This window comes from Anolis carolinensis, chromosome 3, assembly GCF_035594765.1.
Source record: "Anolis carolinensis isolate JA03-04 chromosome 3, rAnoCar3.1.pri, whole genome shotgun sequence".
Lineage (NCBI taxonomy): Eukaryota > Metazoa > Chordata > Lepidosauria > Squamata > Dactyloidae > Anolis > Anolis carolinensis.
The window spans coordinates 36,010,838-36,033,856 of record NC_085843.1 but is presented as its reverse complement, the minus strand read 5'-3'; the positions used below and the strand labels follow the sequence as shown (position 1 = coordinate 36,033,856).

The 23,019-nt window shown below is 40.5% G+C and overlaps 1 protein-coding gene across 4 annotated transcripts in view; it reads left to right on the top strand.

Moving 5' to 3' along the window:
• Positions 1–4,456: 4,456 nt before the first annotated feature.
• smad9 (SMAD family member 9) overlaps positions 4,457–23,019 on the top strand; it is a 66,305-nt gene continuing 47,742 nt past the window's right edge. The window contains exons 1-2 of one of the 4 annotated variants that reach the window (XM_062974734.1): positions 4,457–4,752; positions 7,628–7,870. The gene's annotated coding sequence lies outside the window, so the exon portion shown is untranslated. Of the gene's footprint in view, positions 4,757–7,627; positions 7,871–23,019 lie in introns of all 4 variants that reach the window. The other 3 variants (XM_062974733.1, XM_062974735.1, XM_062974736.1) reach the window with 3 other exon arrangements.

Sequence of the window (23,019 nt, the reverse complement as noted above, 5' to 3'; positions counted from 1 at the left end):
TTTCCCCCCACTATGTCTAATTATGGGGGAAATCCACTCTTAATTTGCCCAAAAGAGAAAGAAGTTGTGAAGATGTTCAAAGCATGTTAAGAGTATTGCATTAATAGTGGACATAAGCAAGTCTCCACTTGTATTGTTTTGAGGCAGCAGTTAAATCATACACAGCAAAACGGGCAAAGGTGCTTTGGTATCACATGTGACAACACTTTAATAAATTTGCTTGAAAACTATGATTTCACTGTACCAGCCTCATTTCACAAAATGTGGAAGAACCAAGAAGCTTCTCATAAATTAATTTAAAAAAAAAGTCTCCAAAGTTGAGACCTCATCCCATCTGTAAGTGATGGATATAATTAGTGCAAAGAAAGCAATTGAAACGGTCTGTCTGTGATCTTAAGGTGGCCATCTTTGAACAAAAGGACTTCAAAAGACAAGATTCCAGTGAGAAGAGTTCAAGAAGAGTTGAACTCAGAGTTCATCGACAGGTTCAGCTCTGTCTTCTCTGGTTTGAATTGAAGCAAATTAAATTTTTCAAAATCTCACTACATGCATTCATGAACTTATCAGTGTAAGTAGGTCTGTGGGTACATCTGCAATAAAAATTTGATGCCACATTAGCTACTATGGCTCAATGCTATGGAATCCTTTGTGTACTGTTGGTACTACAAGTTGAGCCTCCTTTATCAGGAATTCCAAAATATGAAATACTACAAGATCCAAAATTCTCCACATGGGTCGTTGAGATAGTGATACCTTTACTCATTGTTCCATTCACAAAATTATTAATAACATTATATAAAATTGGGTTGCTGTGAGTTTTCCAGGCTGTATGGCCATGTTCCAGAAGCATTCTCTCCTGACATTGCTTCTGGAACATGGCCATACAGCAATCCAGTGATTCCAGCCATGAAAGTATTCGACAACACATAAAATTATCTTCAGGCTATGTATATAAGATGCATAGGTAAAGGTAAAGCTTTACACTGGCATTAAGTCTAGTTGCATTAAGCCTATGTGGTCAGTGGTTCCCTTGATGTATGGTAAGAACACTTTTCCTTTGGGTGGATCTTTCTCTTTACTCTCACGGCTTGTTCTTGGACTTACAGATCTTCTGATGTCTGTGGTGGAGTTTCCATTGGCCTGTAGAGCCCAGTTTAGGGGGTTTAGTTCACTTTGGAGGAGGTGGGATTTGCAGATTCTTTGTGCATGGTCTGTCAGGACTTTGATTGTGTTATTATTATTATTATTATTATTACTATTATTATTATTATTCCTACTACTAGCTTGGGTACTCGACATTGCTTGGGTTATTAGAAGAAGTAATTTTTTATTTTACAAAATGCATAAGATTGTGGGTGTACTACAACTCATATCATGCCAGGTTAATCCCCAGAAACTTTATATGTATTTAGTTTGTCATGTTGGGCAAATTTGCTCTAGATGCATCATCGGCGGGGTTCAGTATGCTCTCCAGCTGTGGATTTCAATGGCTTCTCTGTGTAGTCTGACATGGTGGTTATTAGAGTGGTCCAGCATTTCTGTGTCCTCAAATAATATTCTGTGTCCAGGATGGTTCATCAAGTGCTCTGCTATGGCTGACTTCCCTGGTTGAGTTAGTCTGCCGTGCCTTTCATGTTTCTTGATTTGAATTTGGGCATTGCTGCTTTTAGTGGTTCCTATGGAGAAGTGTCCACAGCTGCATAGTATACGGTAGACTCCTGCAGAGGTGAGAGGATCCCTCTTGTCCTTTGCTGAACATAGTATTTGTTGCATTTTAATGGTATTGAACAAATTAAAACTGAATCCAGACAAGACAGAGGTACTCCTGGTCAGCTGAAAGGCCGAACAGGGCATAGTGTTACAGCCTGTGTTGGATGGGGTTACAATCCTCCTGAAGATGCAGGTTTGCAGCTTGGGAGTTCTTCTGGACTCATCACTGAGCCTGGAACCCCAGGTTTTGGCGGTAACCAGGGGAGCTTTCGCACAATTAAAACTTATGTGCCAGTTGCTCCCGTACCTTGAGAAGTCTGACTTGGCCACGGTACTAACTTGGCCAGGACTAACTGCCACTCTGGGCCAAAGTGAAGAAGGGGGCCAGGAAGACACCATGTCTCCTGTGTCAATATAACAATATAATAATATATAATACTCATATTATGCTATACTAATAATGTAATATATTGTATATACATATAATATTGATAATCGTATTATAATGTAATACAATATACTGTAATAATAATAATAATACACTATTATAATTGTATATTTATACTACATGTAATATTGCTAATATTGCAATATAGTGTTATAGTACAATACAGTAATATACAGGGTGTTTGATAAGGAATTCCCTAGTTTTAATGTGTTTTAACTTAAAATTAGAGAGTGCTTTTTCAAACACTCTGTATAATGCTTATATTTTGGCAAAGTGTGTTAAAATGCTGAGCTGCTGAACTTGCAGACCGAAAGGTCCCAGGTTCAAATCCTGGGAGCGGAGTGAGCGCCCGCTGTTAGCTCCAGCTTCTGCCAACCTAGCAGTTCGAAAACATTCCCATGTGAGTAGATCAATAGGTACTGCTCCGGCGGGAAGGTAACGGCGCTCCATGCAGTCATGCTGGTCACATGACCTTGGAGGTGTCTACGGACAACGCCGGCTCTTTGGCTTAGAAATGGAGATGAGTACCAACCCCCAGAGTCAGACATGACTGGACTTAAAGTCAGGGGAAACCTTTACCTTTACCTAATAATATAATAGATTGCATGTACATATAACTTGTAAGCCGCCCTGAGTCCCCTTCGGGGTGAGAAGGGTGGGATATAAATGTTGCTAATAATAATAATATCTGCATTCATATGAGGGGGCGAAGTAGCTGGTGAATTTTGCTTCAAAAATGTTTTGAATTCAAGTGAATGGTAAAGTATGTTATACAGCTAAATGGGCCAGCAGAACCTTGGATAAGCGAATATCTTGGATAATAAGGAGGGATTAAGGAAAAGCCTATTGAACATCAAATTAGGCTATGATTAACAAATTAAGCACCAAAACATCATGTTTAACAACAAATCTGACAGAAAAAGTAGTTCAATACACAATAATGCTATGTAGTAATTACTGTATTTACGAATTTAGCACCAAAATATCACAATGTATTGAAAACATTGACTACAAAAATGCGTTGGATAATCCAGAATGTTGGATAAGCAAATGTTGGATAAGTGAGACTCTACTGTACCATTGGTATTTAATTCTGTTTTAATGTTTGTATATTTTAAATTGTATTGAAACCATTTTAATGTAAGACACTGGAGAGAAAATGTAGGGTATAAATAAACATAATAATAATAACAATAACTCCTTGGGGAAGAAAAAAAATAAAAAAATGTGTTGGATAATCCAGAACGTTGGATAAGCGAGTGTTGGATAAGTGAGACTCTACTGTAATATAATAGATTGTATGTACATATAACTTGCAAGCTGCCCTGAGTCCTCTTCGGCGTGAGAAGGGCGGGATATAAATGTTGCTAATAATAATAATAATATCTTCATATGATATGAGGGGGAGAAGTAGCTGGTGAATTTTGCTTTGAAAATGTTTTGAATTCGAGTGAATGGTAAAGTATGTTATACAGTAGAGTCTCACTTATCCAACATTCTGTAGTCAATGTTTTCAATATATCGTGAAATTTTGGTGCTAAATTTGTAAATACAGGAATTACAACATAACATTACTGCGTATTGATCTACTTTTTCTGTCAAATTTGTTGTATAACATGATGTTTTGGTGCTTAATTTGCAAAATCATAACCTAATTGGATGTTTAATAGGCTTTTCCTTAATCCCTCCTTATTATCCAACATATTCGCTTATCCAAGCTTCTGCCGGCCCGTTTAGCTTGGATAAGTGAGACTCTACTGTACTTATTTTGCACAAGTTGCCATTTGAATACAGAGCTAGACTCATTTCATTATTTTTTTTTGAATGTGTATTTTCTGATTGTCTATTAGATTGTTGTGTCAAATAATTAATAATAATTATTATTTTTTTAAAAAGAATGGTTATTGGGTTGTTGTATGTCTTTCGGGCTGTGTGGCCATGTTCCAGAAGCATTCTCTCCTGACGTTTCGCCCACATCTATGGCAGGCATCCTCAGAGGTTGTGAGGATGCCTGCCATAGATGTGGGCGAAACGTCAGGAGAGAATGCTTCTGGAACATGGCCACACAGCCCGAAAGACATACAACAACCCTGTGATCCCGGCCATGAAAGCCTTCGACAACACACAGAATGGTTATTATTATTTCCTCCTCATCTCCCCCAACCTGGTCCCTTTTGCCTCTCTTCCCTGCCCATTCCTAGAGGGAAGGGTCTTGTGTGTTTTGAAAGGCCGGCGCGCGCCCCCTGCAGCGCGCGCCCCCGACTCCCTGCCCGGCTTGGGTTGTCCGTCGCGCGCTCGCCCGCGCGCCCAAAGCCAGCCAGCCAGCCAGAAGGGATTCCTGGCCGCGTTCCAGGTCGGCGCACTAATACAAGCTCCGAGGCTCCCGCCTGACTGACGCCGGCTGGAGGCTGCTTGCTTGCTAGCTAGCTTGCTTGCTTGCTTGCCTGCCTCGTTGCTTGTGGCCGCTTCTTCTTCCTCCTCCTCCTCCGGCGGGGCAATTTCGCAGCCGCGTCCCTCCCCTGTTTGGCCGAGGGAAGGTGCAAAAATTTGCAGAAATTGGCGCAGCCCCCGAGAGAGAATCGCCCTACGGACAGGTAGGTAAGAAGGCTTGGTGATGTTAATACTTTATGCAACCTAATAATAATTGGCTCGGGTCCCTTTTCTTTTCTCTGCACTTCTCTCTGCCGACTTCTCGTCTGCTTCAACTTTGCAAACTTTTTTTTTTTTTTTTTGCATCCTTCAGAAGGTGCGAAGCTGCAAAGTTGCGCGGTGGTGACGAAGCCCCTCGGGAGGACTTTGTTTGCCCGGCTTCCTTGGGAGGGGCTTCGTCACCACCGCGCCTTGGCTTTCAGGAGCTCACCAAAACCCCTCGCGGGCAGGCTGTCCCAGAAAAATGTTTACACCTTTGAACCGCTCGTAGTAACTCTGTGGTAAAGTGTAAGGCTAAGGAAAGGCATGCCTCTGGAAGAAGGAATGTTATAGTAGGGATTGCATCAGAGATATAGGAATTGAATCTTCAGCAACCATTTTGGTCAGGTGCCTCAATTGTCCTGCTGCAGCAATGCACTGGCTTGCAGAGTCCAGGCATGGGGAAAGTTCATCCTTCCAGGGGTTTTGGACTTCAACTCCCACGCTTAAGCGGCTGAGGGGGGAAAGGAAGGGGTCTGAGGCTGTGAGGAATGGTGGGAGTTGAAGTCCAAAACCCCCGGAGGTCTGAACTTTCCCCATCCTGATCCAGACACTTGAGTTGCAAACCTCTCTCTTCAAGCTGGTCATTTCGCCACACTTTGCTACCTTTGCAACCTTTGATGTATTCATTTAAAGGGGGAAATGGCAAAGACAGACAGATTTAAATACGTTAAGGGTGTATGCATATTTATAAGACACCTCTATATACAGTTATATAGGTCATTTGCCTTTGTTCGGCGGTTGCTGTCCCTTGACAGGTCATTGAAATGAAGCCCCATGGATCTGAATGAAGTAAACTGGAAGCAGATCCAGTTCAGGTCACCAGGAAACAAAAAAGTGTCAAGGCTATTGCCGTTCCTTGCTCAATCTTTTGTGGAAGGCTTTCATGGCTGGAATAATTGAGTTGCTGTGAGTTTTCCAAGCTATATGGCTACGTTCCAGAAGCATTCCCTCCTGACATTTCGCCCACATCTATAGCAGGCATTCTCAGAGATTGTGAGGTATATTGGAAGCTAAGGAAAGGAGGTTCATATATCTGTAGAAGGTCCAGGGTGGGAGAAAGAACTCTTCTCTGTTGGAGGCAAGTGTGAATATTGTAATTAATCACCTTGATTAGCATTTAATCACCTTGCAGCTTCAAGGCCTGGCCGATTCCTGCCTGGGGGAATCCTTTGTTGGAAGGTGTTAACTGGCCCTGATTGATTCTTGTCTAGAATTCCCAGATTTTCTTCATGTTTATGGTTTTCGCCTTTCTGTTGAAATTGTCCACATACTTGTGGATTTCAATAGCTTCTCTGTGTACTCTGACATGGTGGTTGTTAGAGTGGTCCAGCATTTCTGTGCTCTCAAAAGAAGCACAAGTGAAACTGCAAAAAGAATACGAACTCCACCCCCTCCAAGGGGAACTGAACCCCCTAAACTGGGCTCTACAGGGCTATGGAGACTCCACCACAGACATCAGAAGAGCTGCAAGACCAAGAACAAGACTCGAGATAAAAGACAAAGATCTACCCAAAGGAAAAGTGTTCCTACCAGACAGCAAGGGAACCACTGACCACATAGAGAAACTGATCAAGAAACACAACCTACAAACAATCTACAGACCCACTAAGGAAATCCAAGAAATGCTACATTCAGCAAAGGACAAGAGGGATCTTCTCACCTCTGCAGGAGTCTACCGTATACCATGCAGCTATGGACAAGTCTATGTAGGGACCACCAAATGCAGCATTGCCCAGACATGAATCAAGGAACATGAAAGGCACAGCAAACTGATTCAACCAGAGAAGTCAACCATAGCAACATAGAAGTCAACTTGATGAACCAACTGGACACAGCATATTATTTGAGAACACAGAAATGCTGTACCACTCTCACGACCACCATGTCAGACTACACAGAAAAGCCATTAAAATCCACAAGCATGTGGCAATTTCAGCAGAAAGGAGGAAACCATGAAAATGGACAAAATCTGGCTACCTGTATTTAAAACCTCTAAAATCAGAACAGTAAATAAGGAGCAACACTCTGAAAATGGGGGAATTCCAGACATGAATCAATCAAGGCTAGCTAACACCTCCCAATAAAGGATTACCCCCAGGCAGGAATCAGCCAAGCCTTGAAGCTGCAAGGCTTTTCAATGCTAATCAAGGTGATCAATTGCAACATTCACACTTGCTTTCAACAGAGAAGAGTTATTTCGCCCATTCTGGACCTTCTGCAGATATATAAGCCTCCCTTGCCTAGTTTCCAATATACAGAACCTCACAACCACTGAGGATACCTACCATAAATGTGGGGGGGGGGGGGGGGGGGAAATCAGGAGAGAATGCTTCTGGAATATGGCTATACCGCCTGGAAAACTCACAGCAACACAGTGATTCCAGCCATGAAAGCCTTCAACAACACATTTATTGTGCCTTTGTTTGGTTGTTACTGTTCCTTGACAGTTCATTGAAATGAAGCTCCATGGATCTGAATGGTGCTTTCCTTGAAATAAACTGGAAAAAGATCCAGCTCAAGTCATCAGGAAACAAAAGAGTGTCAAGACTGTTGTCATTCCTTGCTCAATTGTGGAAAAAATTGACAAAAAAAGATGACATCACCTTTGACTGTTCTCAACTTCTTATGACTTTTGCTGCTGACAATTCTTTAAAAGTTGGAAGCATTGAGGTCGGTATAAATGGGGATTGGCTAAGGACACTTCTCCTTGCCCTGCTGTAATGATGGTGTTTGTTTCTTTTCTCCTTTTGTTTCCCTTTCTCCCTTCGGTGTTCTTAGCTTACAGCGGCAGATCCTTGCAGAAGGGAAGGAAGGAGGGGGAGAGAAGGGATAGATACAGGAGACAAACTGACGCCAGCATTGTGATCGGAAGGAAGGAGGGGCGCAAGGCGAAACGTTTTTATGGCTAATTAAACGCTGTCAGGCCCGACTCAGCCTCTGTTTTGATTTCTTCCTCTGCTCATGGAGAGAGACTGGCAGAAGGCAAGGATCAGTTTCATATTGGAAAAAAACTTTCATTTGGTAGGTTATGCTCTTGAGCTTCTGCCCATTAGCTATGAAATAAGTCATGGTGCTGAAAAAAAGACAATATATGGTCAATATACACCATCCAAACAATTAGGTCTTCTGGCACTTAAGCAACTGACAAAAGGAATTATGGGTTCAGTTACTAATGTCAAAGGTGACACGTGATTTCTTTTTTGTTGTTGTGGAGAGGTCTCTTTAAGAGGGGTAGTGTAGTCCTGAATGCATTTCCTTTATTAACTTCCTTTCCGGAAGTTAATATCATCCGGGGACACCCTGCTCTCAGTCCTACCTCCTTCTCAGATGCAACTTGTGGGGACGAAAGACAGGGCCTTCTCAGTGGTGGCCCTTTCTCTCCTGACATTCAGGAAAAAACTTAAGATGTGGCTTTGGGACCAAGCTTTTGGAAAGTAATTGGAGTAGTGCACTAAGTGACTACGAATCAATAAATGGAATGGCCCTGGATTATAATTTTGAATTGTGTGATTTTATTTGATGTTTTAATTATTCATTTTTTAATTGTTTGGTTTTTAATTATAACTGTTTATTTGATATCTGTATGTATGGCGTCAAATTGTTGCCTGTTGTAAGGCTGCCTTGAGTCCCCTCTGAGGTGGGAAAGACGGGATACAAATATGGTATGGTAGAGTCTCGCTTATCCAACCTTCGCTCACTTAACGTTCTGCATTATCCAACGCAGTCTGCCTCCTGTCCAGATCCACAGCTGTTTCTCTAGGCAGCAACGTGCAACAGGCAAACACATCCAACAGCAACCACACGAAGTGCAGCCACACTCCCAAACAAGTGGCAGACTTGTTGTAAAACATGATGTTTTGGTGCTTAATTTGTAAAATCACAACATAATTTGAGGTGTAATAGGCTTTTCCTTAATCCTTCCTTTTTACCCAACATTTTTGCTTATCCAGCGTTCTGCTGGCCCGTTTACATTGGATAAGTGAGACTCTATTGTAAATAATAAATAAATAAGATCATCTGAATTCAGTGGTACCTAAAAGGCACTGGAGTGGATATTAAATTCATAGAATCATAGCGTTGGAAAAGACCCCAAGGGCCATCTAGTTCAACCCTCTGCCATGCAGGAATGCGCAATCAGAGCACTCCTGACTCCAGCCTCTTTTTTAAAACTTCAGAGAAAGAGACTCCACTACACTCCCGAAGCAGAATATTCCACTGCTGAACAGCTCTAGCCATCAATAAGTTCTTCCTAACATTTAGGTGGAATCTCTTCTCCTGTAGTTTGAATCCTATCTGTTCTTGAAACTGAGCAGGGTCAGTCCTAGGTTGGATCTCCAATAAATTCCAGGTGCTATAGGGTGTGTTTCAGAGGAAGGGATTGGGAAAACCATCTCTGAATCTTCCCTGCTTAAGAAAACCCTAAGGAATTCACAGGAATACTATAACAGGTGACCTGAAGGCAGATAAACACAGGAATGCATAAGATTGTAATGTGATAACGTTTTGGAATTTGGCGTCATCTAAAGTTTAGATATTTCAAGGAGTTTAGATTCCAGAGAGAACAATTTAGAGAAAAACTTTCAATATCAGTTATGATTAACTGTTATTTATGTAAAGGAAGCCTTTGTCAGCCACAGATGGATCAAAACTGCAATTTGCTTAATTAGGAGTGTACTAACTGGGTAATGGGATAATTGGTAGGTAATTATTCAACTTTCATGTTCTTGATATGGGTGGAAGGAAAAATAGTTAGCTTGTTCTGAGGTGTCTTTCCAGTACAGTCGAGTCTCACTTATCCAACATAAACAAGCCAGCAGAACATTGGATAAGCGAAAATGTTGGATAATAAGGAGGGATTAAGGAAAAGCCTATTAAACATCAAATTATGTTATGATTTTACAAATTAAGCACCAAAACATCATGCTTTACAACAAATGGATAGAAAAAGCAGTTCAGTACACAATAACATTATGTAATTTTTTATTGAAAAATTGACTACAAAAACATTGACTACTAAAAGGCAAACTGTGTTGGATAATACAGAACCTTAGATAAGCGGAGCTTGGATAAGGAAGACTCTACTGTACTATTGCTATCTGAAATATTAATTTCCCCCTCAGTATTAACAGAATTTACACACATAAAAAAGCCACACTTACGTAATCATAATCAAAGTTAAACATTAACACTGTAAGAGCAAATTCTGTTGTAAGTTTTGTGTTGGGAGACAACAATGAAAAAATGTCTTAACTAGCAACATTTCTCTCCATGAATGGATTTTCCCATAGCCCAAAGATACAGGAAATGATAAACAGGTTCTTGGGCTATAGCCAACTTTGCGGCTGTCCAAGAAAGACACTGCAGATAAGAGAAAGGTGTAATATTTGTAACTGAGAAGCTTACAAATACATGCTTTAAAAAGGCGCGCTTTAAGGATCAGAGTTTTATTGTCTTCTGCAATGTAATCTGAAGGCATTGTAGTAAAAATGTTTCTAAGGGCAATAAAATTACAAGGTAATGATTATTATCATTGGTATAAATACCACCTTTCTACTTAACTCAGAAAGATCTGATTATTTTCCCAGCCACTGCCAGTGTGTGTAGGTATTCAATTGCTTGGTGTTTTTCTTTTAAAGTGGTGATAATTTGATTCAAATATCAGTGAAGAAAAGTTCTGTTGAAAAATATAGGTAAAGGTTTTCCCCTGACATTAAGCCCAGTTGTGTCTGACTCTGGTGGTTGGTGTTCATCCCCATTTCTAAGTCAGCGTTGTCTGTAGACGCCTCCAAAGTCATGAGGCCAGCATGATTGCATGGAGCGTAGTTACCTTCCCACTGGAGCAGTACCTATTGATCTACTCACATCTACATGTTTTCGAACTGCTAGGTTGACAGAAGCTGGGGCCAACAGCGGGAGCTCACCCCTTCCTGGATTCGAACTGCTGAACTTTGGGTCAGCAAGTTCAGTAGCTCAGTGGTTTAATCTGCTTTGCCACTTGAGGCTCAATTGAAAAATATATACAAAAGCGATTTAAAATATTAGGGATAAGTGTTACACTTATCCCTAAGGGATAAGAAACACACTTTGGCTTGCCATCATTAGGTTCTGGTTCGTGCTCTTGCACAATTCTTACAAACTACCATGGATTTTGAGCAGGAAGACAATCATATCTATGATGACTTGATGGATCTGTAATTGGCTAAGTGAACGAACCCAAAGGGTGCTCACCAATGCTTCCTCTTCATCCTGGAAAGAAGTAACGAGTGGAGGGCCGCAGGGTTCCGTCCTGGGCCCGGTTCTGTTCAACATCTTTATTAATGACTTAGATGAAGGATTAAGGCATGATCATCAAGTTTGCAGACAACACCAAATTGGGAGGGATAGCCAGTACTCCAGAAGATAGGAGCAGAGATCTTAACAGATTAGAGAGATGGACCAAAACTAACCAAATGAAGTTCAACGGACAAATGCAAGATACTTCACTTACGCTGAAAAAAATGAAATGCAAAGATACAGAATGGGGGGCGCCTGACTCAAGAGTAGTACATGTGAAAAAGATCTTGGAGTCCTCATGAACAGCAAGTTAAACATGAGCCAACAATGTGATGTAGCGGCAAAAAAAAAAAGCCAGTGAGATTTTGGCCTGCATACATAGGAGTATAGTGTCTAGATCCAGGGAAGTCATGCTACCCCTCTATTCTGCTTTGGTCAGACCACACCTGGAATCACACTGTGTCCAATTCTGAGCACCGCAATTGAAGGGAGATGTTGACAAATTGGAAAGTGTCCAGAGGAGGGTGACTAAAATGATTAAGGATTTGGAGAACAAGCCCTATGAGGAGCGGCTTAAAGAGCTGGGCATGTTTAGCCTGCAGAACGGAAGGCTGAGAGGAGACAAGATGGCCATGTATACATGTGAGGGGAAGGGAGGAGGGAGCAAGCTTGTTTTCTGCTGCCCTGGAGGCTAGGATGCGGAACAATGGCTTCAAACTACAAGAAAGGAGATTCCACCTGAACTTTAGGAAGAACTTCCTAACTGAGAGCTGTTCAGCAGTGGAACATTCTGCCCCGGACTGTGGTGGAGGCTCCTTTTTTTGAGGCTTTTAAACAGAGGCTGGATGTCCCTCTGGCGGGGATGCTTTGTATGCGATTTTCTTTCTTCTTGGCAGGGGGTTGGACTGGATGGCCCATGAGGCCTCTTCCAACTATGATTCTATGGCTTGTTCCTACATACTTTATTCACTACATTTTTTTCAAAGCAACCAGTGAATTATTACCTAAAACCTGTTAATTGCTACAAGGTCATCATCAATTTCAGGTTGTCCAAGTCACTCTGTCATCAAGCCCTGCAAACTTGACTTCCTTGACTGAATTCATCATCTGCGATGAGACCTTTCTCTTTTCTTACTGCTTTCCATCTTACCAAGTAATATGGTCTTTTCTAATGGGTCATATCTTCTCATATGAGCAAGGTATGGTAGTCTCAGTTTAGCCTTTTTGGGCAGTTAGTAGATCTTCCAGGACCACATTTCAAATTAATCATAGAATCATATAGTTGGAAGAGAACCCATGGACCATCCTATCCAACTCCCTGCCAAGAATCAGGAAAATCACATTCAAAGCTAGATTTTCTTCTTGGCCCCTTTCTTCACCAACTGTACATAGAAATATGATATAATATGCTATGGTTGATTCTGATTTGGATATTCAGTTGTATATATTTTCTCTAGTTGCTTCACAACTGCCCTACCAAGCCTTTAACCTCTGCATTTCTTTACTCCATTTCTGATTCCTTTTAGAACTCGTGAATAATTAACAGTGGAATCTGATTGTAATCCCTTCTGTGATGTTCAAACAGATTGTACATGGCTAAAATTAGAAATGGTCTTTTAGCGTTTTTGCTGATTCCAGAAAGGGTGTTTGCAAATATACCACAGAAATCAGAACTGTATTGACCTCTAAGATAAACATACACAATTTTTTTCAAGCCTACAATGGAGACTTGTGCTCCCAGAAGCTATTGGGGTTTGATTCTTAATTTTATATTTCGGGCTCCAAAGGACAGTTAATAACATTTATAGATTTCAGAAAAGTTAGGATGATAATTCAGTACTGTTGAGGGTGATAGAAACTTAGTGTGAACCTAAAATGTGTCATTATGTTATGTTTGGGTGATGAGTCTTACGTTGTTTAAAGAAAAGAGGAAGCTACCTTATATATGGAATTATATTATCGGAGTTAATTGCTATCAAATCAGCTTCAACTTGTTGAGTCAATTTCCTTCTTTCAGCCTGTCTACCTGGAGTGCAGTTTTCCTCTTCTCCTACTGTCTTCTTCCTTGCTAACCATCATGATATTTTCTAATTAGTCATGTCTTCGCACAATATGTCCTGTCAGTTTAGTCATCTTGGCTTCTAGGGAAGAATTCAGGCTTTATTTGCTCTAGGACCCATTGATTCATCTGTCCAAGTGTAAATGGCACAGGCTAGCAGTGGCTTTGAGGTCAAGTATGGTGTGATGCTGTGAGCATTGTACTTTGACTCTGCAAGCCATGGTTCAATTCCCAAATTGGCCATGGAAATCCATTGGGTGACCTTGGATGAGTCACACACTTTCAGCCGAAGAAATCCCCATGATTAGTTCATCTTAGAGTCACCATAATTCTGAAGCAACTTGAAGAGACACAACAACAACAATTGTAAAGTATTGACTTGCAAGGTTTTCAGGCCTTTTCTGAAGGTGAAGTAAGGACCTTGTACAAGCAAAGTATGCACTCTTCTACTGAATTGCATTCCAGCATCCATTTTACACTATTATATAATATATTTACTGTGGGCCAGATAGGAAAGTGAAGCTAGTGAACATTCATTTTGGTAATGACTCAGCTCCTGCATGATTTACAGGATATTGCTCCTCTTCTGTCTATAACTTAGGTGAAGGAGTTCATACTTGGTTTTAGTTGGCTGTTAACCTGTCATCTAAGCTGAAAGCAAGTTTCTTTCGGGGTTGTTTGTGACATGATATTAAGTTAAGGGAGCAAGAGGTGCAAATGACTTGTACTTCCTGTTCTCTGTGGTTGCCTGACTCACTCAGAATTGATATTGTGCATTTCCTTGCCAAAGAGGTGGCATACTAGGAGTGATGCACAAGACGAATTTGGGCAAAATAAAGGGAAGACAAATGTAGACTTTCAGTTTATGTCTTATCCTTTCTAGTCATGTTTCAAACAACTCATACTTGTCAGACTTGCTTTTCTCTGTTAGCCTGCCTTTTCTCAGTAATAGGGCGAATATTGGGAAGGGTAGTTTCCAACATTTGTTCATAGAGGGTTTTGTCATTGTCTTTCTCTGAGTGCTGAGAGACTGAGTGCTTAGGGCCTTTCCAGACAGGCCCCATATCCCAGGAGTCGATCCCAAGTTTTCTGTTTATCCCAGATTATCTGGCAGTGCAGGTTCATATAATTCGGTTTCAAGCAGAAAACCTGGCATCAGATCCTGGGATATAGGGCCTGTCTGGAAGGGTGCTTGTTGGGTTTCCATGGACAACTGGAGATTTGAATCCTGGTCTCACAGAGTCCAAGGATTCATCTACACTATAGAATTAATGCATTTGACACCAATTTAACTGCTATAACTCAGTGTTGTGAAATCATGGTACAGTAGAGTCTTGCTTATCCAACCTTTGATTATCCAACATTCTGGATTATCCAACGCAGTCTGCCTCCCATCCAGATTCACAGCTGTTTCTCTAGGCAGCAAGGACTGAACTTTTTACAGATTTTATTTCCAACAATGTTGTTACTGTAAGTTCATTTTATGCAATTCTGTCTTTATTTGTAGTCATTTCTTAGTAACCAATGTTTTTGTAGTCAATGATTTCAATATATTGTGATGTTTTGGTTCTAAATTTGTAAATACAGTAATTCCTACACAACGTTACTGTGTATTGAACTGCTTTTTCCTTCGATTTTTTGTAAAACATGATGTTTTGGTGCTTAATTTGTAAAATCATAATGTAATTTGATGTTTAATAGGCTTTCCTTAATCCCTCATTGGCTTTTCCTTAATCCCTTACTATCCAACATTTTTGCTTATTCAACGTTCTGCCGGCCCGTTTATGTTGGATGTCTCTGCTGTAATTGTGGTTTTTATAAGGTGTTTAGCCTTCTGTGCCCACAGTATAGATGTACTCCTAGAGTGCTAGTGCCTCACCAAATTACAACTCACAGGAGTCCATAGCATTGAGAATAGCAGTTTGCGTGGTGTTAAACTGATCAGGTTTAAGTAATGTTTGGGACATTAGATTGCAGCTCCCGTCAATCCTAGGCAACAATAATGTATGAGAACTGCAATCCAGTAGCATCTGGAGAGCTACTAATTCTTCTCTCTGTAGTTCATGACTGCTTATCTCACTCTGAAATTTAATTATTGCCCTTTTTCAATATTGAATGGCATTCATATTAGAATATTATGAACATGCAAATAATAATTAGATTGTGTATCATATTAAACATACACAGCTATCACAATCATTATTTACATTCCTGTTGTCTTCCAGACCCACTCTGTAAACTTGCCTATTCCTCCAGCTCAGTTTGTCTGAATATGCATTTATCTGTTATCTTCAGTACTATACTTCTTGATAAACAAGAGTCACATGAGATCATGTCATGTTAGGAAATGAATGATGAAGGTGCCTTTAGATCCAGTCTGTCCAGGTGTTCTTTTATGCAAGCCCCTACTGAAAGGAAAAATTCAATTATGCAACTGAGTTGTATAAAATCACATCTGATTGCATTTCTTCAGTTACTTTCAAGTGGGAGAACATGTGACAAATTTGATGCTTGAGGCTGCAAATTTCGAAGAAGAAACCAGTTCTTGGATACTTATGTTTCGTTTATGGTCCTTCCCGTATTTATGCCTTTTTATATAGGCAACTGGTTTCAGAGCCCTGCTGTTCTTCTTATTGGTAGACATGTTTATCTGCTCATTGATCACAAGCCTCCATCTACAGTTAGCTCTTTAGTCATCGGCAGTCACAACAACTCAAATTAACAACTCATGCCCTAGAATTGAACATCCAAGCAGAAATAATTGGGTGCGGTGTCATGGTTTGTGACATTGTGGTGGCAGATCATTATATGCCTTCCAAGCACATTTTCAAGTGAGAATTTAACTGGGCTGCAGAATCATATTTTCTGCATCAGTACATACCCATACTTTACCAGAGGTGAGCCCTGCATTTTCAGTTGAGAACATAAGACCTCTGGCTTGTGTCCATTGTTTTGTGGCGGTTTTTTCTGGTGTAAAAATAATTCAGAGACACCGACAGGTTATGAAATGAAATATACTCTCTGGTACTTTTAAAAGCTTGCACATATATGGAAGTTGGCTTTTCGCATTTGAAGGTCATGTTATAGAACTGTGCACGTTCAAGGTGTCTTGATTTGACCTGATTTGTGATCAAATCTATTTTTGCAGGTTTGTTTTCAAGTCTTAAGTGGGATCTGGAAAAAGCGGAAAACATCCTACATCACTAATACACACTTACTGGATCACTTTTAGAATAGGTTTTGAAGTTTGAAATTATGTGTAAGTGAATGGAAGAATAAGAATAAAAGAAAAATTGTGCTGGATCAGATCAGTATTCTGTTCATATAAGGTCCACCCATGCAGGGTCCATAATGTGGGAGTTCCCTGCTTTGTCCCAAATTAATTTGATTCCTGGTGAGACCTGGATCTTTGGTAAGATTCGGGCCTTACCAGGTGTGGACCCAGTATGGATTGAGCCTGGAGACTGTGTCACGTGATTTCTGGGTCCAATCCACATAGCCCTCGGGTTTTTGGGGGCTGAATGAGCCTGGAAAACCCATTAAGTACCCCCCCCCCCCACACACACACACCCAAAGGCTTTAAAATAGAAAATAACTTAACCGTTTGCCATTAAAGTTCTTCCGGAGTCCTCCTGGCACATAGAAATGATGCGCCTGGGCGGGGGGGGGGGGGGGGAGCAATTTTCTTTCTACGTGCCAGGAGGACTCCAGTAGGACACTAATGGTGACTGGGTAAGTTATGTTATATTTTAAAGCCCAGTGGCACCCACTGGGAAATGCACATGCTTTGGGGGGCAGTGTGGGAACTAAAAGCCACCCCAACCCGGGTTTCTTGAACCCAGGTCAGTCCTAACATTAATGTTGTCTTGAAGCTCCCATAGTGACAAACTAAATGTCCTAAAAGCAGGACATACATACAATAGAATCTTCATGCTTCCAACCGGCTGATGCAGTCTTACCTATCCACACCTGTCACTATGAAGTCTACATTTTTATCGATGTCCTATCAAGTTCTTTTTTCCCCATTTACAATTCTGTTAGCAATTTGTTTTAATCAGTCATTTCATTATATAACTGTAGCATGAAAGTATGGGAGAGTGTTACAACAGAAGTCAGGATAGAAACAAAGATAGAAACTATGACAAAACATGAGGCTATCTAATGTTCTGTGTGTGAACTAATTCTAGTAACAGTGATCGGATTTAGATTGTTCTATGTCATGCAGATTTATATAGGTACTGTATTAGTAAAGCTGCTGTATGAGCTTAAAATGTTTAAACTCTGGTCTTGAAAACTAAGTAGGGTTGTTGTGGTCGGTACTTTGATGGGAGACCACAATCAAATGCAAGGTGTTGTGGGTATATTTAAGAGGAAAGAATTAGCAAAACGTACCCCTAGTATTCCTTGCCTAGGAAAATTCTATAAAATTTATAGGGTTGCCTTAAGTTGACAGGCAACGTGAAAGCACACGAATACACAAAACTACTGCAGTGCAGTAGAGCTACTTGAGTTCTTGTTTTTCTATGGTCCCATCTACACTGCCATATACAATCAGCTTATCTGCTATGAACTGGATTATATGGCACTGCAGAACCAGCTTGTGATAAGTGCTAGTTCGGCTGTTTAAGTTGAAGAGGCATGCCTTGTTGTAGCGGAAGCCAGATTTCCCCTCTTCCCGGCTTCTCGTGTGTCTGTGCGGACGCAGTGGAAGTAGGAGACAGACAACTGGAGGTTTTTCCAAAGAAAGCAGTTTTACCTGCAGCTGCAGAGGTTCATCCCACGCACAACTAGATGCTGAAAAGGGAGAACCCCGCAGACAGGGTCGAGTGTCTATTTATACAATTCAGTGGGTTCAGTTTACGACCGCCCACATATCAAACCATTGGTGCATATTTGTGGTGCAGTATTACATTTCATTACTTTCGTTTCTCTCAAAACACATGATTTCAGGGAAACCATGTGATAACCCATCGGCTGTGTTCCTGGCCTGCTCGTACCTCCTTATATGGCCATTTCCTCCTACCCCTTCATTCCTGCCTTATTGTCTTAAGTCTCTCTGGCAGACATCATGGTAACCTATAGTAGTCCACTTGCTTACAAAAATGTGGGTCTCTTCCTATTTTTCTATCATCAACTATATGACAAGATGCTGCATTTCATCATGGTTGGGGATACAACAGATTTGATGTAGTGAAATATGGGATTGAGGGTGGGGTATACAGTGTCCTTGTGACTTCTGCAAACACACACACATGCACACACACATTAGGCAAAACATTCCAATGCTATAGTTCCATTTGTATTAAACACTACGGCTCATTTTCCCCCACGTTGCAGTGTACAATGTCAGTGTTCAGGAAAGAGCAGTACAGATCCACTATGGTTGCATGCCAGTAGTGCTAAATTGTTAAAACCAAAATGCAATGCACGTATGTGCTTATTTTTTAAAAAATCATTCTGCACTCTCACCCACAACTATTTCTTGGCATCAGTGGTACCAGTGGCTTGCATCTCTTTGATGTATTTTAGTAAACTCATTTATGATCACATAAAGATTGAATTGCACTGTTAAGCAATGTTCATGTTCTCAGGAGGGAAATGGATATATAGATAGGCTATTGGTACCGTTGCAAAAGAACTGTAGAGCAAGCAGCGTATATATTGTGAAATGGTCCCATAATGGCAGCCCTCTTGTTCAACAGGACATCTTGTGCAATCCAGTGTTGTGTATGGTTGTGTATCACGTCAGCAATGCATCTCAGTCTTGGTCATAAAAGACGGCAGTATTGAACCTGAGGACTTGGTCAAGGGCCAAAGGACCAGGCCCGTGTTCTCATTAGGGCTTTTGAGTTTATCTCCAAATGAATCAGCAGCTCTTTCCCATCCTCCGCTCTAACCCTGAACAGAGGCCTAATGAAACTCAAGGGATTTTTAAAAGTAGTTTGTAATACAATACGGAAAGCTGCTGCTCCATTTTAAAAAGAATTCCACTGGGAAAATGCAGTCATGTGAGTTATCCTTTTAAAAAAGCTTCTGGGTTATGTTTCTTAAAATGTATTTTCTGGCTAAAATGTACATAGAGAGATAGTAATTAGGCAACTAAGGATTATTCCGGAGTTCTAGATGCCACATAATTGTGGTGTTGTGAATCATTTGGAAAAATACTTTGCTTGCTGGAGCTAGAAATGGACTGGTGGTGGTTTGTAGTCTGTCAACTCTTAACAAGCAGTGCAAATGCACCAGTAAGGTTTTATCGCTGAAGATTTAGCCTAATATAGACGGGTGTGTGCTCAGTTGAAGAATCACTGTGAATGGCTTAGAATAATTGGCTTTAGAATACTATGAAAAAAGTATCCATAACTGACTAATCTTTATTTGGGGCATTGAAATAAACAAAATGTGACATTTCTTGAAGAGGAAATTCATAAACCAAAAGAGTTCATTATTTTATTTCCAGTGAAGTATACTCCTAGGTAAGCAAGCAAAGGAGTACAGCCCTAGTCTATCTTCTACATGGTGCCCTGAAAGAGTTTCGTGGGGAAAAGGTGTTTTATTACCAGTCCTTGTTTCCACAACAAGCCAATTTTTTTTTTCAAAATCCAATTATTACAGGGACAGAAAGTGAGGTGAAACCTTGAACAGGGGCACAGACAGCAAAACAAACACCACAGGGATGTTAACCCTTCCTTATGCTATCCAAAGCTAAAAAATAGATGATTTTGGCTGGAGTTAAACTTTAAAAAATGCACCTATTCCAACTTACATAGAAATTCAACTTAAGAACAAACCTACAGAAACTATCTTGTTTGTACGTTGCGGACTGCCTGCATTGGTTTATTGTTATGTAGGGCTTTATGTCATTTCTGACTCAAAGAGACCCTGTCACAGGATTTTTCTTGGCAGATTGGTTTGAGTGGGGGTATTGTCTTTGTCTTCCTTTGAGGCTGAGAGAGTGTGAACTGCCCAAGTGGATTTTCATGGCCAAGTAAGGATTTAGACCCTGGTTTCCACAGTTCTACTCCATTACTGAAACCACTACACCGTGCAGGCTCTATAGAATACAAACTGACTTTATTAATTGGTATATTATGGTGAAAATTGTATGAAGATGATGTGTACTTTGTGTGTGTGCGAAAGAGAAGGGTCCTTTGTTTTTGTGTCATGTCATTTTGTGAATGTGAAAAAAATCAGAGGAAATGTTTCTGTTGCCACTTTGAATTGTATTAGCAAAATAATTGGGGAACTACACAGGCCAACAGGGTATACAGGGAAATTATTGAGATAGAAGGTGGGAATGCGTGCTTAGCTGAGGTGAGGAAATTGGATTATTCTTTCAGCATTGAAAACCCAATCCTATATATATAGAGAGAGAGAGAGAGAGAGAGAGAGAGAGAGAGCAAGCTTCAAGACGTTCCTCCTCTCATTGTGATTATGTGCAATACGGAAAGAGATCTCCCCTCTCAGTGCCATCCCAGTGTACCTGGATTACAGTGTAAAGTATGAAGAAGTTCTGAAAAAATACTTTCTCCTCTGCCTGTCTAATAGCTATATACATGACAACTTTCTGCAGTTTCAGTATTTTATTGCAAAACCAGAAGGGTGGGAAGTATTTCTAGGTAAGGCAGATAGCTATTGATTTGATATTAACTGCAATACTAACATAAAGGAGTCATACAGACTGAAAACGCTGTGTATCATTGTGATGCTCGAATAACATCTTTTTATTGAAATAATACAAGTAAATAAGAACTGCTCCAATAGGATGGGACTAATATGTTTGCAAGCATTTTTCTTATTTTAGTTGATCCAAATTGTCATCTTTGGATTCTAGTAAGCAGAGTGCCAATGTGTTGTTCCCTCTCCCCATCACCCAACAGTACAGAAAGGTTGAGTGCGACATCTGTCTAGACAGGCCTCTCTTGAGCCCATGAATTGATTTGGCACTTTTGGTGACATTGAGACCGATGACATCATCTAGCAGTTTTTTTCTGTGTAGATATTGAAGTCACTTGTACAGTTTTAGAGATCAAATGAGGGCGAAGATCTTACTAATCTCATAAAGTACGCAAAGATCCTTTCATAATGAAAAAAAGGAACACTTTGAACCTTTAGAGTAAAGGGTAAAAAAACTTCATTTCACCCTTGCATATTAAGTGGAATCTTTCCTCATTTTCTGTCTTGTGCAAAGCAATGTGCTTCCGTTTGATTCCAGCATGGATGTACTGCGCACTTTTTGTTGTACATCAGGCTTGTGTTTAGGCAGCAGTGGACACCCAGGACCTATCAAACAAGTAATCCCCAATTAGTCATGGGAAGGCATCAAGGAGTGCATCTACACTGCGGAATTAATGCAGTTTGACACCACATTTAGGTACCATGGCTCAATGGTATGGAATCATGGGAGTTGTACTTTTTATGAAGTTTATACCTTTGTCTGTGTAAAAGTAAATATTCCTCACCCAACTACAAATCCCAAGATTGATTTCCCCTAAATGAAGGGGATGGTCTGTTGGAAGAAAACTGCAGCCTTCCATCCTTCTTCTACTCCCAGTGTAGAAATTAACTCCCCTTCTCCATGCATAACATGGAAACACATTTTGCCCCTTTCCCTGTCAGCTCCCACCAAGCTAGTAACTTTGGTAGTCATACTTACTAGGGTGTTATAAATGTTTATGTTTTTAACTTCACATTTCTCAGAGCCAGTACTATATACAGTAGAGTCACTTATCCAAGCTAAACGGACTGGCAGAAGCTTGGATAAGCAAATATCTTGGATAATAAGGATTAAGGAAAAGCCTATTAAACATCAAATTAGGTTATGATTTTACAAATTAAGCACCAAAACATCATGTTTTACAACAAATTTGACAGAAAAAGCAGTTCAATACGCAGTAATGTTATATTGTAATTACTGTATTTACAAATTTAGCATCAAAATATCACGATCTATTGAAAACATTGACTACAAAAACATATCATGTTGATGACACACTTTTTAGACATGCATCATTTTGTGACAAAGAAATTCAGTTTTAGTAGCAAACTAGAGATTGCTTGTAAGAGATACAGACACATACATAAAGTGTGAAATGAAATGTATGGGGACACAACATATTTCATGAAAACTTTTCCTGTGTGTGTGTGTGTATGTATGGTAAAGGTTTTCCCCTGACATTAAATCCAGTCTTGTCTGACTCTGGGGGTTGATGCTCATCTCCATTTCTAAGCCGAAGAGCCAGCGTTGTCCGTAGACACCTCCAAGGTCATGTGGCTGGCATGACTGCATGGAGCGCCGTTACCTTCCCGCAGGAGCGGCATCTATTGATCTCCTCATATTTGCATGTTTTTGAATTGCTAGGTTGGCAGAAGCTGGGGCTAACAGCAGGTGCTCACTCCGCTCCCCTGATTCGAACCTGGGACCTTTCGGTCCACAAGTTCAGCAGTTCAGCGCTTTAATACGCTGCACCACCAGGGGCCCATGTAAATGTATGGCCGATTTCACATAGACTTAGAGGTTTCCCATTACATTTGCACAATACACCTACACAATGCAGCCGACTCACTAATATGTCACAACATACAGTTTGGAAAGCTCTGATCTACACTGTAGAATGAATGCAGTTTAACACCATTTAACTCCTGTGGCCTAATGCTGTGGAATCATTCTGACGGGGTTAAAGATCTTGTAAAACTACAACTCCCATGCTTCCATAGCAGTGAGCCATAGCAGTGAAAATAATATCATACTGAATTAATTCTACAGTGTAGATGCACCCTAAATCTAAAAAAACTTACGTTATCAGCTTGGTTCGTTTCGTTATTCTCTCATGTACTACAA